We start from the raw sequence: 12354 nt of genomic DNA, 5'->3' as shown, positions 1-12354 counted from the left end.
TTAGCAAGCCAGTGGAACAAGGCTCCAGGTCAATTAACAGATCTAGTGGTGGTCCACAGCGGCACACATCACTCTCTGCAGTGGTAGAACACCAAAAATCTTTCCAAAGGACGGCCGTTACTCGAGCCAGTTCTACAGGTAATGCTAACCTCAGATGCATCCCTCACCGACTGGGGTCTCATTTGTCAGAGCAGACAGTATGGGGCAGATGGACAGCACACCAAACGCTGCTACACATAAACCATCTGGAGTTGCTAGCCATCTTTCTAGCTCTAAAACCTTTTCAAAATTACCTATCAGGCAAGACTGTCTTAGTCCGCACAGACAATATGACAGCCATGTACTACATTCAAAAACAGGGAAGAACACACTCCTTGCAGCTCTCCCGGCTGGCGCAGAGCATATGGAGGTGGGCGATGCCTCAAAACATCTACCTACTAGCAGAACACCTACCAGGAGTTCACAATCAAGTTGCAGACAGTTGAGTCAGAGACAACAGATTCACGAGTGGGAACTTCATCCGCAAGTTGTTCAATCAATCAATCAATGAAGACATTTGTATAGCGCTCTACTCACCTGGAAGGGTCTCAAGGCGCTGACCTTTCTTTCAACTGTGGGGACAGCCACAAATAGATCTGTTCGCCACACACCTAAACTCCAAATGCCCAAGCTCCGCCGCCAGGTATCCACACCCATTGTCCAAAGGAAATGCGATATGGATGAGTTGGTCAGGCAGATTTGCGTACGCTTTTCCACCTCTCCGACTCCTTCTGTTTGTGGTGCGCACGCTGCAGCAACACTCCCTCACTCTGATTCTCATTGCACCAACATGTGCAAGGCAACCATGGTACACCACACTACTAGAACTCTGTCGTACCACATCAAAAACTGCAACTCTCACCACACCTGCTAACACAGAACCATGGAGAGATCATGCATCCAGACCCCATGCAGCTCAACCTGGCGATTTGGCTCCTGAGGTCTAAGAATTTGGATATCTTAATCAAAGAAGCTAGATGTCCCATCACTAGACTTTGCTACGCAGCTAAATGGAAAATATTTGTTATATATTGCACCAATAACAAGATCAGCCCACTAGATGTTTCTATCCAGAACATCATATGCTACTTTCTGCATCTCTACAAATGTAGTTTAGCATACTCCTCAATCAGGTTACATCTTGCTGCTATAGCAGCTTACCTTAAAAACAGACAGCATGTATCATTATTTAAAGTTCTTGCCATCAAAGCCTTCATGGAAGGCCTCAAAAGAATAATTCCTACCAGGGTTCCACCCTCCCCTGTATGGAACCTGAACATTGTTCTCACCAGGCTCATGGGTCCTCCATTTGACCCTTTGCATAAGTGTGAATTAAAATTTATTTCATGGAAAGTTGCTTTTCTAGTGGCTAAAACATCACTCAATTCAAGAGCCAAACCTTACCTTACCTTACAAAAAAAAAGATCCATTCTTGCAATTCCATCACAAAAAAGTGGTTCTAAGGACAAATCTAAAATTCCTCCCAAAAGTCATTTCACCGTTCCATCTCAATCAGCCTGTTGAGTAGCCAATATTCTTAATCCAACCTCAAACAGTTGCTGAAAGAGCTCTACATACATTAGATGTTAAAAGAGCTCTCCTCTACTATTTTGATAGGACAAAGCCATTTCGTAAAACAAACCAGCTTTTTTTTGCCCTTTTCTCCTCCACACAAAGGTAATCCCATTTCAAAAACTGTGATTGAAAGGGGGATTGTTAAATGCATTCAAGTTTGCTACCAAAAAGCAAAACGCATTCCATCCATTCCCCCTATGGCTCATTCCACCTGTAAACTAGGGGCATCTATGGCATTTTTGGGGAACATTCCCTTAGATGATATCTGCGAAGCAGCTACATGGTCTACACCGCACACATTCACAAATCACTACTGTGTAGATGTGTAAGCAAAACAAAAAGCTAGTGTGGGCCAGGCTGTACTCAGAACAGTATTCCAAACCACTGCAACAGATGCTGGTACTCACCGCTAAGGGAGAGAACTGCTATGCAAGTAATGCACTAATGTGTGATCTGCAGCTCATATGCCTCGAACGGAAAATGCTACTTACCTGTATGCATCTGTTGTTGGCATGTAGGAGTGCAGATTCACACACACCCACCCACCTCCCCGGCTGTCTCTATCTGTTCCAGTAATATCTTAATTAGATACACTATACATGGACATCTCTTTCTGTTCTCACACAACTCCATCATTTCCCGTAATGGCGAAAAACTATCTGAAGATGGAGTCGATGCCCAAAAGCACTGTACTCCAGAGGAGGCGTCATCTACCATACAAAGACTCTTCCATGACCACAACAAAGTGTAATCACCCGGGCCCACCACTAGATTGCAATCTATGCACTAGTGTGTGAATCTGCAGCCCTAAATGCCAAGAACAGATGCATACTGGTAAGTAGCATTTTTATTTCTACAACCAACATCATACATATTAAACTGCTTACTTATAACAGGTGCTCATTAGCACAGCTTTATAACACCCAAAAAAGTGCCTCTCAATGTTTTCAGTCGACCCACTCTAAAAACCGGGACATGAGCCAAAATTACAGAAATCTGCTGGGACAGCCGGTGAAAAACCGGGACTGTCTGGGCAAATCCGAGACGTCTGGTCACCCTAAATTAGGCGCCATGGCGAACAAACAGCCTCTCACCTCAATAGGAGAGATAAAGATCTACCATCTAGTTGTAATCTCGTTAGGAACAGAATTCCCATCAGTTAGGTTCTGTAATGGGGGAGGGTGGCTGGGGAGGGTGGAATCAGTGTAAATTAGATCACCGTTAAAGTAGTATAGAGAAAACGAGAGCAGCAGCGTGAGGCTGTCTCTCACCTTAACTGTGACCTTGGAAGTCCTGTCAGTTACGAGGGCGTTGTAAAAATGTTGCTCTGATGAAGGAACTGGCCTGGGAATAATTCTGACTCCACGCGCCTACGTGCACACTGGTGTGGAGCCGTGCACACTGGTGTGGAGCCGCTAGGTGCTGTTGGGGCTGGTGTGCTGGTACACCGCAACTGACAGATCAAATGGGAAAGCGTGGGACGGTGATTTCAACAGATGTGAGGTGGACGCTACAACATTGGGATATGATTGAAGAAGAAAAAGAGCTGAATTTGTTCGTAGTAAAGGTAGCGCTAAACATGATGTTCGAGGCATGTGGGCTGCTAAATTCATATCTTAGCATTAGATCGCCGCCTAGTGTTGGGTCCGGATGATCGCACATTGTTGTCCTGGAAGAGTCTTCGAAGTATCCTGAGATAGGTGGCTCCTCCCCTGGACTACAGTGCGCATGGGCATCGGCTCCATCCCCAGATTGTTTTTTTCCGCCATTGGGTTCGGATGCGGTCTCGACGTCTCTCTGTCGGAACCGAGAAAACATAACTTTAAACGGCCAAAAGGCCTTGTATTCTTTACGTCGGTATTGTTTGCGTGCGGTCTCGAGTTCTTCCGTCTCTCGGAGCCGGAATCAGCGGAGTTTTTGCACTCTTCGGACATCGAGGCCTTCTCATCGCGACTCGACAGCGACTTTCCAACATGGAGCGGAGTCCGTTTAAACTCTGTCTGCTCTGTGGGTCCAAATACCCACATATAGACGTACACCCGGTCTGTAACAAATGCCTTTCACCAGACCATAACGAAGACAACTGCATGGCCTGTGCGAGTTTCAGGTCAAAGAAGACACTCAAGATTCGGCGCGCGGTGCGCCTTGAGGCCAAGCAAGCGGCCCCGGATCCAGAAAACATCTTCGACGACCAAGAAGACGAGGACCAAAGCCATCATCTTCAAATCTCCCCGCCCGAGACGGAGGTCGAGGCAGATCCGGAAGACGACGACGGAGTCGTGGGTCAAGGCCTTGAATACGTCGACGAGGTAGGGGACGTCGAAGAGGTTTATGGGGCCGCGGAAGATAGCTCAGGGGACGAGCTATGCCCCGAAGTTTACGGACATAAGGAGCGGGTCACGGGATCGCCTGTCGGCCTTACCCAAGACCCCGTAGCGCAAGCCACGGCCCCGCCTTCAGGCCCGGCCACGGACATACTTGCTGCGCAGAGGGTATCGAAACCGAAACTGAAACCTACGGTATCGACTACACCTAAAATGGCCGACCCAAAACCGAAACCGAAACTTAAAGACTCGAGCGTCCCTAAGATGGCGGCCGTACCAGCGAAAACGACTAAGCCCGCTGCTTCATCGACTCCGTCGACCTCCGGTCCACAGAAGTCGAAGAAATCTGTCGATTCCACAGTGTCGAAATCGGCGCCAGAGGAGGGATCCTCTAAGAAAGGTGGCACGCACAGGTCAAGCGCTGCGACGCCGGCTAAGCCCGCCAAAGCCAGCGACACGGCTCCAGCTCCGACTGGGACTTCGGTTGTCGGACGCGTGGTAGAAGCAGTGCCGTCAAAGTCACACGGATCGAAGGCTGGCACATCTGCGCATCGGTCCAAGGACTCTGGGTCGGCGGACGCGGCATCATCGTCCAAGACTCAGAAGGGCCAACACGACGTCGGATCCGAAGGCAAGGCCTCCTCGTCGGTGCCAAAGGCCACGGTCAGTGATGCGTCCCCCATCGCTTCTTCACTACAAAGAATTAGGGAGATGGCCTCTGCTTCGTCGGCGCCGGCGCCATCGCCGCAGAAGGCGATAGACATTCCGGTCAAGCCTGCAAGTAAACTCCTCTTCCTTCTGCCGCCAAAAGAGGCGCCGAAGGCCTTTTCAACAAAATCGACGTCAAAGAAGTCGGATTCTTCGACGGCAGGGGCATCTTCAGGTCGAGTACTCGACTCAGAAGAGGATTCTGAGTGTTTTATCGACGCAGACACGGGCAAATTGACCCTTTACAAGAGGAGGATCACTTCACAGCCGGTGGACTCCTATGTCATCCCCCTGAAGAAGAAAAAGTTTCCCCAGGACGCCTCGGGCCTCATGGAACCTATCCAGCCTCCTCCAAGAAGAAGCCCAACTCCGTCTCCAGACCACTCTGAAAGTGAGGGTTATGATGAAGATGCCCAATATACTTTCCCAGTCAATGAACCAGATTCACAGCCGGATTCATATGATGACATTGGGGACCAAGACACCCAAAATGTGGGACAGGACCCACAGCCTTTCAATACACGTGCATCCCCAACAGAGGATTCTGCAGGTTTCCATGCACTCATTGAGAGGGCAGCTGCTAATCATGATGTGGACATGCATGCTGACCCAGTTGAAGAAGACTTTCTATTCGACACTTTTTCAGTTTCAGAAAGAACTTTAAAGACACTGCCTATGCTCAAAGGGGTCCTCAAGCATGCTGCGGACATCTTTAAAGAGCCTACCAGGGCGAGGGTGGTCAATCCACGTATTGAAAAGAAGTACAGACCAGCACCTGCAGATCCTGCATACATTCGGGGACAGTTGCCGCTTGACTCCCTGGTGGTCGCAAATGCCAGAAAAAGGGCCAACTCCCAAACAACGGGTGAAGCTCCTCCCCCGGATAAGGAGTCCAAAGTGCTAGAGGCAGGAGGCAAACGAGTAGCTGCGCAGGCTGCCAATTTCTGGCGTATTGCAAATACACAGGCACTATTGGCACGTTATGATAGGTCGCATTACGACACCCTAGAGCAAATTGTGCAACACCTGCCTCCGCAGTTTCAAGAGGGCACCAAAATAATTATACAGGAAGGGCAACTGATCTCCAACGCGGCCATAAAGTGTGCACTTGATGCCGCGGACACAGCCGCTAGGACCATTAACACTAGCGTCATGCTGAGACGACAGGCGTGGCTCCGCATATCGGGGTTTAAACCTGACATTCAAGCAACCATACTTAATCAACCAGTCAATCCTGATAGACTGTTTGGTCCAGATGTTGACACCACCCTAGAAAAAATTAAAAAAGACACCGAAACTGCTAAGTCTATGGGGGCCCTACAATCACAACAGTTTCGTGGCAATAATTTTCGTCGCTCAGGTGCCCGTGGAGTCACCAGAGGACAGATGGGTCAGCAGTCACAATTCTCTAGAGGTGGAGCACAATCCTCGTACCCCAAACAGAACAAGGGGGGCTACAGGGGAAACAGCACCAGAGGACGCGGCAGAGGAAACAACAACTCACGCTCCTCTACCCCAAGCAAACAGTGACTCTCGGTCACTGCCCCCCGACCACTTAACACCTGTCGGGGGGAGACTACAGCAGTTCCTGCCCGTCTGGATCAACATCACCACAGACAGGTGGGTGCGACAACTTATCCAGTACGGTTATTGTCTAGAGTTAAAATCCACTCCACCCAACATTCCACCAAGGCAAAGACCTATGTCCGCAGAGCACTTGCACTTATTGCAGCAGGAAGTGGTGGTGATGCTGCAAAAAGGAGCAATCGAGCTCGTGCCAGTGGGGGAGGAAGGCACGGGGGTATATTCCCTGTACTTCCTCATTCCAAAGAAGGACGGATCTCTCAGACCGATTCTGGATCTCCGTCCCCTCAATCTGTATATACTGTCAGAACACTTCCATATGCTTACACTGCAACAGATTCTTCCCTTGTTAAACCAAGGAGACTTCTTAGCAACCTTAGACCTCAAGGATGCTTATTTCCACATTCCACTACACCCGTCCCACAGAAAATACCTCAGGTTCACTATCCAAGGCAAGCATTATCAGTTCAAGGTCCTACCCTTCGGAGTCACTACGGCCCCAAGGGTGTTTACCAAGTGCCTGGCGACAGTAGCAGCGCACCTCAGGAGGCAGAACATCCATGTCTACCCCTACCTGGACGACTGGCTCGTTCAAGCCAAGTCGGAACAACAGTGCGCCGCGGACATGTCAACTACCATTCACCTCCTTCACGACCTGGGTTTCTCGTTGAATTACCCAAAGTCGCATCTTCAGCCGGCACATGTCCGGCAGTTTCTGGGTGCGACAATCAACACCCTGACGGCCAAAGCTCAACCGAACCAAGTCAGGATAGACGGCATGCAGTCTCTAATCCAAAAGTTCAGACCAAAACACTCACTTCCAGCGAGAGTGTTCATGCAGTTGATAGGCATGATGGCCTCCTGCATCTTCATAGTCCCTCACGCACGGCTGCATATGCGCCCGCTCCAGGAGTGCTTAGCAAATCAGTGGACACAGGCTCAGGGACAATTAACAGACCTAGTGTTGGTTACCAGTCGGGCATACGACTCTCTGCATTGGTGGACTCCACACAACCTTTGCAAGGGCCGACTGTTCCAGGAGCCAGTGCCACAGGTTATCCTGACAACGGACGCATCTCTCCAGGGATGGGGAGCTCATCTGCTCACTTACACGGTGCAGGGACTATGGACGACGCAGCAACAGAAGATGCACATCAACTATCTAGAACTGATGGCGATCTTCATGGCGCTCAAGTCCTTCATTGTACATCTGTGCAACAAAGTAGTGTTAGTCCGGACGGACAACATGACCGCGATGTACTACATCCAAAAGCAGGGGGGCACCCACTCACCGCAGCTGTCTCATCTGGCTCAGAGCATGTGGAAGTGGGCCATTCAGAGGAACATCTTCCTCATGGCAGAACACCTCCCTGGGAAGGACAATCAGATGGCGGATCTGCTCAGCAGATACAGCCATCAAATGCACGAGTGGGAGATACACCCATCAGTACTCCAGCCGTACTTCCAAAAGTGGGGTCGTCCAGAGATAGACCTGTTCGCCACAAGGGAGAACGCAAAATGCCAAAGCTTCGCCGCCAGGTTCCCACACCCGCAATCACAGGGCAATGCGATATGGATGAACTGGTCAGGCAAATTTGCGTACGCTTTTCCGCCGACACCTCTGATACCACTGGTGGCGAGAAAACTAAGGCAACACTCGATGACACTCATCCTAGTTGCTCCAACGTGGGCGCGCCAGGCCTGGTACACCACGTTCCTCGAATTCTCTGTGGTACCGCATCAAAGACTGCGCCTCACGCCCAGGCTTTTGACGCAGAACCATGGAGAAATTCAGCATCCAGATCCGCAACAGCTCAACCTAGCGATCTGGCTCCTGAAGTCTTAGAGTTTGGATACCTCAACCTACCTCCTGAATGCATGAACATCATCAAGGAGGCGAGGAAACCAACAACCAGAGCATGCTATGCCGCAAAATGGAAGCGTTTTGTCATTTACTGTGCAGCCAATGACATAAACCCGCTAGATGCATCTATCCCTAACATCATTTGCTATCTGTTACATCTTTACAAGAACACCGCCAGCTCCGGTGTGGAACCTCAATGTGGACCTCACCAGACTGATGGGACCACCATTTGAGCCACTGCACTCGTGTGAACTACAATTCCTAACGTGGAAAGTAGCTTTCCTAATTGCTATTACGTCACTGAGGCGTGTTAGTGAGCTACAGGCGCTCACAATCCAAGAGCCATTCATTCAGATTCATCCAAATAGGGTAGTGCTACGTACTAACCCCAAATTCCTTCCGAAGGTGGTGTCACAATTTCATCTCAACCAAACTATCGACTTGCCGGCATTCTTCCAAAACCCACAAACAGTGGCGGAAAGAATGCTCCATACGTTAGACGTACGGAGGGCGTTGATGTACTACATAGACAGGACACAACACTTTAGGAAAACAAAACAACTTTTTGTTGCCTTCTCACCACAACACAAAGGCAACCCGATTTCCAAAGCAGGAATAGCCAGATGGATTGTTAAGTGCATTCAAATCTGTTATCAAAAGGCCAAGCGCACTTTAACAGTACCCTCAAGGGCGCACTCCACACGCAAATTGGGGGCATCCATGGCTTTCCTAGGGAACATTCCTTTAGAGGACATTTGCAGAGCAGCCACGTGGGTTACACCACATACCTTTACAAAACACTACTGTGTTGATGTGCATTCCAAGCAGCAAGCGGCTGTAGGACAGGCTGTTCTCAAGACACTTTTTCAGGTTTCTGCAGCTGGCACAGGCAACCGCCGCTGATGGAGGGACTGCTATGTATTCTATGCTAAGATATGAATTTAGCAGCCCACATGCCTCGAACTGAATATGCTACTTACCAGTATGCATCTGTTCTTGGCATGTAGGGCTGCTAACATTCATATCGCCCACCCTCCTCCCCGGTGCCTGTCGCAGCTGCAGATATACTATTGTATTCAATCATTAGCATGGACATCCTTTACACTTGTCACTCCATCCTCTGCCACAATGGCGAAAAACAATCTGGGGATGGAGCCGATGCCCATGCGCACTGTAGTCCAGGGGAGGAGCCACCTATCTCAGGATACTTCGAAGACTCTTCCAGGACAACAATGTGCGATCATCCGGACCCAACACTAGGCGGCGATCTAATGCTAAGATATGAATGTTAGCAGCCCTACATGCCAAGAACAGATGCATACTGGTAAGTAGCATATTCAATATACTTGAAAGGGTGACTTTGGGCGTCTGCTCAATTTAAATCATGAAGGAAATTTCATGTAAACAACAATTTAAATAATTAGACCATCAAAACATTTAGATACGAATGACAAGAGCACAGTTCTCGAATGCAGAGGAGAGTTCTATAAAGCATGATAGCAACTGCTTGTAAACAAAGGGATCGGCTGAGGGGAAAGAGGAATAGAGGAGGGGTGCTATGTCTGGTTTCTATCAGAGTGGTGGCGAAAGTAACCGGATACTGGAATGCAGCCTGCCCTGCAGCGGGCACACTGCACGCCGCTAATTACTGAGCTCGCTCAAGAGACACATAGGCTCTGGGAGGGGATATTTAAAGATAAGGTGGGACATACCTGAGCCTTTGGCCATTTGCGTGATTTATTTTGTAGAAGCATTACGCAATGGCCAATCAAATGTGTGGCAGTAAAAAAAACACACAAGCAAAGCTCTGGGAGTTAAAAAGCTGATTCTGCTCCCCAGAGTTTTAAGGAGAGCAAGGCTACTGCTCACTCTCTGCGCCTTTCCTACCCACCTCGCCAACTGCAAGAATTCCATTGCTACTTTTGCAAGTTTCTATGAGGAGTCTTTTACCACCAACCCATCCAATTAATCACAGAGAACCCAAAAGTTTTGTGGTAGCATCTGTGGTGCCCACTACCCCTGTGGCTAAGGTCCATGTAGCACCCAGCCTACCAAACCCTCCTGTGGCCCCACCAGTATCCTTGAACGGACAAAGCCACCCAGTGGGAGGCAGAATATACAGATTCTTATCAGGCTGGCGAGTCATCACATCGGATAGGTGGGCACTACAGATTGTCTGCTAGGGATACACCTTGCCCTTCCTCTCTCCTCTGGTGCACCTTCCACTGTCCCTTAAGCTACTGACTGAGGATCATCTCCACATTTGGGTCAGGAAGTGCAAATCTTTTTGGTCAAAGGGGCTATAGAGAGGGTGGTGGTGCCAGAAGTATGGTGTGGATATTATTCCTGTTACTTTCAGGTGCCCAAGAAGGACAGGGGTTTTTGGCCTATTCTAGACCTGCACCCTCTCAAAGCCTTCCTCTAGAAGAAGAAATAAAAAATGCTCACCTGGCCAAGGTGTTGTCTACCTTCGACCCTGGAGCTCGATAGTAGCATTGTACCTGCAGCATGCCTATTTTCTAATACTCATCCTGGGTCCATCTGCGCTGCCTTAGGTTTGTGTAAAGTAACATTTCCGATTTGCTTTGCCCCTCGTCTTACAAAAGGGATAGCAGTGGTGTCCGCTCACCTTCAGGGGTCAAGGGTTCTAGTCTTCCCCTTCATTAAAAACTGGCTTCTGAGGCGGGCTCACCCCAGGCAGTTGTAAACCACCTCCAGACTATGGGGAAGCTCCTGTCATCTTTGAGATTTGCTATCAACATGCCGAAGTCACACCTGACTCCTTCTCAGACACTCCACTTCATGAAAGCCATTCTAATTTTGTGCCTTCCCTCGCGGGAAAGACAGTCAAGGACATTCAAGTTACGATTGCCATTTTTCAGACTAGGTCCTGGTTTTCAGCGAGGTTGACTCTGAGGCTGCTGGCACTGATGGCCTTCTGCATCTTGCTGGTCGAGCATGACAGGTGGTTGATGCAGGCTCTGCAATAGTATCTGAAGTCCCTGTGTGTCCAACACTTAAGGCACCTATTTCACCACATCCAGATTTCGGTGGATACAGCTAAAGATCTGCAGTGGTGGTTATTGGACTGTGATTGGGTCAGTGGCAGACCCCTTCCCCTTTCCCATCTAGAGCTGACACTGTAGTTCAATGCATTGCTTCTGGGTTAGGGACAGCCATCTGGGAGAGATGGAGAACAGAGGCCTCCGGTCTTTAGACAGAGTCCCAGCTTCACATCAACATTGTGGAGCTGAGGGCCATCTGCTTGGCATTGAATGCCTTCTTTCCGTTCAGCAAGGGGAGGCTGGTACCGGTGCTTATGGAAACTCCACTGCCATTTGTACTACAACATAAAGGGAGGGGTAGATGTCAAGTACCCCGTCCCAGGAGGCCTTGCACCTATGGAAATGGCTGTACCAGCAAGGAAGTTTCATGGTGGAGAACTACCTGGCAGTATCATTGAATGCAAGGGCAGAGGAGCTCAGCTGTCTACGCCTGTGGATCACGAGCAACAGCTACACCCTGAGATGGCACAAGTTCTTTTCCACAAATGGGGAGAACCTTGGCTCAATATTTACAGCACTGCCTAGAACACACAATGTCAGAGCTTCGTTGTATTGTACTTTTCAAGGTGTCTTTCAGTCATGGATGCGTGCCTCCTAGAGTAGAACTCTGGCCATCTGTATGCCTTTCCGCTAATACCACTCCTGCTCTAAGTTTCCAAGCATATTAGAATGGACAGGGTCCAAGTCCTACTGGCTCCAGATTGGGCATGGAAACTATTGTATCTAGAACATTCAGGCGTGAGCATATGTCTTCCGACCAAGCTACTCCTCCGGGATGACCTTGTGACGCAGCATTAGGGCAGAGATCAGCACTCCGCACCTTCTCAATTTTTACATTTATGCTCGGCGATTGAGCAGCGACAACTGAAAACCTTCGACCTTCCATAAGTGGTCATCTTGGCAGTCGGGCATCCCTCAACAAGGACTGTATCGTTGGGACAGATTTGTGGCTTGGTGCGGCATTGAACAGATTGACCCCCTCCAGGCAGTGTGATCTGAAGTTCTGTTGTTTGCTTTGTCGCTTGTCCGGCAAGCCTTTGCCTTGGGCACAGTTAAGGTTTTTTTTCCCAGCTTTCCTACAGTTGCCAGCTCCGCCCTCGTTGTTTAGGTCACTGCTTGTGATGCAATTTTTTATTTTCAAAGGGCTATAACCTCTCAGCGCTACTTTTGTCATGCCCAATGGGATCATAATCAA

The 12354-nt window shown here is 49.2% G+C and overlaps 1 protein-coding gene and 1 pseudogene across 1 annotated transcript in view; both read left to right on the top strand.

Annotated features, from left to right (window-relative positions):
• RNF213 (ring finger protein 213) overlaps positions 1 to 12354 on the top strand; it is a 2876335-nt gene that overhangs the window by 613181 nt on the left and 2250800 nt on the right. The gene's annotated exons all lie outside the window — the stretch shown is intronic.
• Positions 3588 to 6304, top strand: LOC147702424 (uncharacterized; annotated as a pseudogene).

The sequence above is a fragment of the Lissotriton vulgaris genome, chromosome 7 (assembly GCF_964263255.1).
Source record: "Lissotriton vulgaris chromosome 7, aLisVul1.2, whole genome shotgun sequence".
Lineage (NCBI taxonomy): Eukaryota > Metazoa > Chordata > Amphibia > Caudata > Salamandridae > Lissotriton > Lissotriton vulgaris.
The sequence above is the reverse complement of the archived record's forward strand: the minus strand, read 5'-3'. Positions and strand labels throughout refer to the sequence as shown.